We start from the raw sequence: 6,240 nt of genomic DNA, 5'->3' as shown, positions 1-6,240 counted from the left end.
TTACTGTCCACATTTTTTCTGACTTATTGAGAGGGACTCCATTTTAGGTGATGTTTTAACTCAAAAACTTCTGAAATTTTTGTTTAGAAGCCAGGCTGGAGTTTTTGTGCTGGGGCCACTGCAGAGCCTGCAGCGCCTGCTCCCGAGGACCCCAGCACAGAGGCAGCAGTGAGGATCAGAAATACTCACTGAGTATTTCTGGATGTGTGAAGATAACAGGATGCCACCTCCCTCTTGACCACAGTGTCCTTCTCCCTCAGAGGCTGCTGCTTCTCCTTGCTTAGGTTCGTATCCAGCTGTTGAAGAAAAGCACACCAGTTTTTAAACACCCTTACTCTTGGAGCAGGGCTCAGCAGGAAAACACCATTTAGAGGACAATCCATTACAAATGTGTGGTGGCAAATATGACTGCTATCAAGCTTATCGGATATTCATTGGATTTCGGTTGCGCTAGAAAGCTAAAATCCACTGGGAGAGAAACCAGAGATGCGGCTCGAACTAAAACCTGGTTTCAGCCTTTTGAGGCAAGTTTACTCTTCTCTTTTTTCTTTAAATACTGTCCCAAGCAAATCAAGCGCAGAGTGAAGGATCTAGCCAGGAGGACCAGAAGTGACCGAAACAAACCACTATTGAACAGCTCATTTTGATCTAAGAAAGAGCAGGCCAAATGATAAAAGCAGAGTCTCCTCAAAGAAGAGGTACATGCAAGTGGAAGAGGTGAAGCAGGCCAGCGGAAGACTTCAGAAATCATCTCCGTTCCTCTACTTGCTACAGAGATATTGCCACAGAAATTAGAAAATACTAGTGCATGGAGAGAGGGAATGCGGCGCTAGCTTACCAGCGTCTGCTCACAGAGCGCCAGCACATGTCCGCCCAGTGCTTCCTGATGTGCCTGTCCCAAGGCAGAGATGCCCATACAGGCAGAGGAGGTGCTTGGACCTGCATCGGACTTTTCCCTTTCCTTCTTTACCCTCGTACTGGGTAAATTGTCCCAGCTGGTGGGAGAAGCAAAGCAAAAGTCAGCAATGACTCATGGCCTACGTGCTATCCCAAAAATCACAGCAGGCATCCTGCCTGCACTCCTGACGCTGGTTATCCCAGACACCCAGCGCTGGAGCAAGCAGCACTGAGTGCTGGCAGTTCATGGGTCCTCAGCCTGGGCACTACCTGCACCAAACAGGAGTTAGTAAGGACACTGCTGAAATGTCAAGTCAGAGAGGATATCAATTCAATAGCTCCTTTGGAAACCACCAAATCCTCGTCAAATCCAAAGAGTTTTGTAGTGCCCCCAGCTTTTGATTCATGCTCAGGTAAGACTGCCCGCTAAATGGACACGAGGAGAGCAGAGACAGAAGGGTGCGCTGCAGCCCATACCCGAGGAGCAAAACTAGAGGATCCTACGAAACTGAATGGCCTTTCACAAGGAACAGCTGCGTGCAACAGGCATGTGGCACTAAGGGCTGAATTCCCTCCACAGGAAAGCGTTAGAGTAAGGTCTGCCCCGAGCAAGTAGGCACCCTGTGTATGACACCATCTGCCAGGGAAACAGCCAGCACATAAAGGTGGTCACAAGCAGAAGAAAACACATGCAGGAAAAAAGAAGCCACCAGTCTTGCTTCATCTGCCACGATGCCGCTTCAAAGCCTGTGAGAGAAGGCAAGGAGAAAGGGGGAAAAACAAATCAGTGACAAAAAATGCTTCAGACAAAAGAGGACAAGGGGAATAGAGAAAACAGAGGTAGGCAGTGATCACCCAGATTTTCCTTCCTATGCTTTCAGTCTGAAAAGCGGTCAGAAATGCTGAGTTTCTGCATCCTGCATGTGGTGTCTGGTGCAAGTTCCTCCAACATCAATATCTCCCGAGTGCCAGGGCACGTCAGAGCAATCCTAGTGATGGATTAAGTTCCTCCTCCTCCCTCTCTCCGCAGCTGTCCCACACTAAAGCTCTGTCTAATGCCATGTACTGGCAAGCTCTGGAGAAAAGAGACGATCCCACTGTGGTGTGTACCCTGCAGCCAGGAAGTGCTGCTGCTTTTCCTATGCGATGCCTTCACTCCCTTCCACAGGAGGCAGAAGTACAAACTGAACCATCACACAGTTACGCCCATCCCCCCCTCCACCAGAAATGCAAAAATGCAAAAATCAACTCCCCAGCTTCTAGGTCTTCCTGCTCAGCAGGGCTGAATGACAAGAAAAGCAGCGCAGCAGGCAATGCACTCCTGGGAAGCAGGTCCCCAGTAACACACTCCCCTCCCCAGCCTGAGCCGGTGCATCCCCACCACCACAGTGGTGCCCAAACTGCGGGAGCGGATGTTTCTGGTCCCCTGGCCACACTGTTGACTTGCAGGATGCACGTGATGGCCATCCCCACTGCTCACAGGGTCCAGCTCTCCATAGGACCAGGGCTGCAGCTGAGGGCAGGGGACAGCCCCGCTGCAGAACCGCTGCAGGGCCAGCAACCACAGACCTGCCTCGGGTGCAACGTCCCACAACAGGGCAGGAAGGGCAGGAGCCCCGGGCCTCGAGGGACCTGCAGCCCAACAGCACACAGAGCACACGAATGGCACCCAGCCGCCCGCTAGAGGATTGCATCACTTGTCCCACATGAGACTTGGAAATAACTTGGAAAAATTAGAATATAAAAGACCTATATTAAGGTTGCATGATCCACAGAACAGAGGCAAAAATCCTCTAATGTGGTGATCCGTGTTTTTATCTCAAGGATCTGAAGTATTCAAAAATCCTATAATTACAGAATTCTCTTTTTATTGATTAAAGACAAAACAGAATTTCAGTTCTCACTTTACGAAAGTAACTTTCCTCCATGTTGCAAGAGGACAGGCAAGGAGAGCAGAGTCCAGATGCACGGACTGCACATGTTTGCTCTTGACCGGGGCTGGCTCGCGGGGGCGCAGCCACCAAGACATTAAAACAGGGCGGCTGAAACCTCCTGCATGTCACGTCTCACCCAAAGCCAGGACAGAAAGCCTGCACCCAGCTGCCCAAACCCCCCAAATGTGAACTGAGGCTCCTGCCCCAGACCTGACCACGGCCAGACAGACCAGGCAGGAGGTAGAGCTGGATTTACAGCACTGGTGCTCGGCTGCAAAGACCTGCTCCACCTGGGATCGTAACTGAGACAAGTTAATTTCTGCTATGAGGGTGTATATGCACCGCACAGCAGCAGATTACCAACCGGTAAGATCTCCCTGATAGATTTTAGTGTCTGCAAAGCTTAAGCTTTTGGTGGGAAAGTTTTACATTTGAGGGAAAATCAATAGATTTCCATTAGTAAGAAATACTTGACACAGTAGCTCCAACTCAAATTATTTCCCTTCCTGAAACAGCTTGGAAAATTTCATATCAAGTTTCATGAAAAAGTGGATTTTTTTTTTCCCCATCACTTACATAGACTTATGAAAATTACAGTTGTGGCTCATACCCACCACTGCAGGCCAGGCTGGCTGGAGGGCTTGTAACACACAAACCCGCACACCGTTTCCCTTGGACATTGCTGCAGGGACCCTCACGCAGGTGGTAACAGGGAGGAAAGCACAGCCTGGGGTCAGGAGGGGAAAGTGTGAGAAGGTAGCAAATAACACAAAGTCCTTTGATTTCAGAAGCACGCAATTATCTGCAAATGAATTTCCACCATGAAAATTTTCAACCTTAAAATGTGGGGTTTTGAAAATTTCCCCCAGGAAAACTCCAGGACAGGAATCGTCATTTTTTCCCCTTTTACTCCAGCCAGAACAGCCCTGAACAAGGAAGCTTGACATCGCTTCAACGATTTCGGCAACCACTTGCAAGAACACCGCGTACTCATCAAACCACAGCTATGGCAACACAGACCTGGGATGGGTCTTAAACTTCAGGAAACAAGGTGGGAAGTCTGAACCAAAAAGCTAAATAAGGAAAAGCCTTGGTGATGAAGTCACCGGGCTACCACAACACTGCCTGGAGCAGCTCCACGTGGGGACCAGCCCACTTTGATTTTCCATCGGCAAATGCAGATAGGACAAATTCATTTTAATACATACTAGCTAATTAGTATGAAAGCAGATTTTCCCATACACTGGGAGCCCAACGGTAGCTCCCTAATGCCGCATCTTAGGAAGACAGACAAGCAATTCCCTGTTTCTCGTCCTCTCAAGAACATCCTTCTCTAAGATGCTAAAGCCCACGACATCCCACCATCAAAGACAGCAATAACAAGTTCCCTGTCCGTGGACTGAGACATTGCCTGTTCTCGCTGCCCACTGTTCACATCGCTGCCCCTGGGCACTCGTACCTCTAACATATATTCTTAAGAGGAAGGCTGTATCCCTGGCTTTCAAGGGAATTATAAAGTCAGGGACAAGGAGTGACAGCTGTGTCACTGGCAAGTCACCCCTTCTGACACTCGAGGAGCAGCACATTCATGCTCTGGGAGCAGTGGGGAGGACCTCTGCCTGAATGGATTAATACAGCACGAGGTGTTGCAAATCCTCTGAGCCCTTCCTCGCTCCCTCCATTTCTTTGTCTCTTCCCCCGCCTCCCGTTCATTCACTATCATCCTCACATTAATAAACGAGTTTCAAGGCTGGTATGAAAATTTCTGAGCAGATCAAAATCCAAACCCACTTTTGCCCATAATACTCTACCACTCCTCCCACTTACCTAGTCCTGTCCCACCTTCTCTCTTTCACCTGTTTTTCTCCAAAACAGAGGCATGTCACATCCTAGAGAGGGGAAAAAACACCCCAAACCAAAAAACAATTGTTTTTGCAAGAAAGATCCAAAAGGAAACAGGAGGTACAGTGCATAACAGACCTTTCAGGAGGAGGAGTTTCAGGGAGAGTTTTCTGCCCACAAAGCACCAGAGCCCCTGGGAAGAAAACTGATCATGACTACAGCCTCTGAAGACCCTTTTTCCCCTCCTCTGTTCTTACTCAGCATTTACACCCAAGGCTTGAACATCCAGGTTCTGCAGCTGCTGTACACCCTGATCCAACACGGCCTGAACTGCATCACTCCCCCCGAGGGCGCTAATTGCCTGCAGGCAATTTAGCGAGCGTGGACTGAAACTCCCAGACTCTGGCAGCCACCTTGATATGGACCATCATTTAACCAGACCTGAAACATTGGAGGATCCCTGTGGTTTCACACTGGATACCAAACCTGGGACATTCCTCTAACACAACACTAACAAACAAACACAAATCTCCTTGGCTGTGAGAGCTACAGTATGAGCCCAGCGTCAAGCTGCCCTGCCATACTGGCATTACAGCTTCTAGTCTGTCCAGCATCTGTACAAACGTGTGCAGCATTACCTACAGAGATGACCACTTCAATGTAAGAGACAACTCCTGCACACAAGATCATGCAGGAAAAAAAAGGTTACTGTACCAAGGCTGATGGAAAATCTGACTGCAAATATTCAACCTCTGGCTAGAAGCTACATAAGAACATACTACTTTGGTGAACATCAAAAAACATGCATGGCTTTCACAAACTCTTCATTGCCCCATCTGAGAGTCGAGGGACAGAACACAAGCTCCTAAAAGCTCTTTCACAGGCACAGCCCTGGAAAAAAAACCCACTGCTTCTCTACCAGTGCACAAACAGATTATGAAAAGTTTAATTTTGAAGTCTATGTGGACAGTTCCTCAAATTAGACAAGTAATTTTAATGAGGATAAACCTTTTGCCTTGAAACCGGCAACTGATGGGGACGTGGACCCAGCATCACAGACCAGACACCAGAAACAGATGCAGGAACGCCCCACCTCCTCGCTGAGCCATCTCCTGTCTTTTTGGAAGCCATTAGCTGACACGTAAAGAGCAGGAAGTTGCACGTCAAGTGAAACACTACGAAAAAAATTCTGAAAGAGTAACTTGTTCAGTTCAAAAAGAGGACTGCACAATGCCATGTACAAAACACCACCCTACGCACAGGGAAAGCTCTACAAGTCAGATGTGGTATCCCATAATGACAAACAATGGCTCTTCACATCAGTTTTCAGAAGCAACCAAAAAAAGTCAAAGCAGGTACTTTCATCCTCACAAGATGTATATCATTGAAGTGCTTCTCATAATAAATTCTCTTCTCTACTCTAAAGGATCCCCCTTTTCTCCGCTCCCAAGGTAAACTCTAGAGCTATTGATGGGTTTTCAGAGAAAGGAACACGTAGTTCAGGGCTCAGGGCTATGAATGGAGAACATTTACAAAACATGATAAAGACAAGTAAAGCAAAGAGCAA

This window comes from Aptenodytes patagonicus, unplaced genomic scaffold (genome assembly GCF_965638725.1).
Source record: "Aptenodytes patagonicus unplaced genomic scaffold, bAptPat1.pri.cur scaffold_78, whole genome shotgun sequence".
Taxonomy (NCBI): Eukaryota; Metazoa; Chordata; class Aves; order Sphenisciformes; family Spheniscidae; genus Aptenodytes; species Aptenodytes patagonicus.
Note: the sequence above shows the minus strand (reverse complement) of the source record.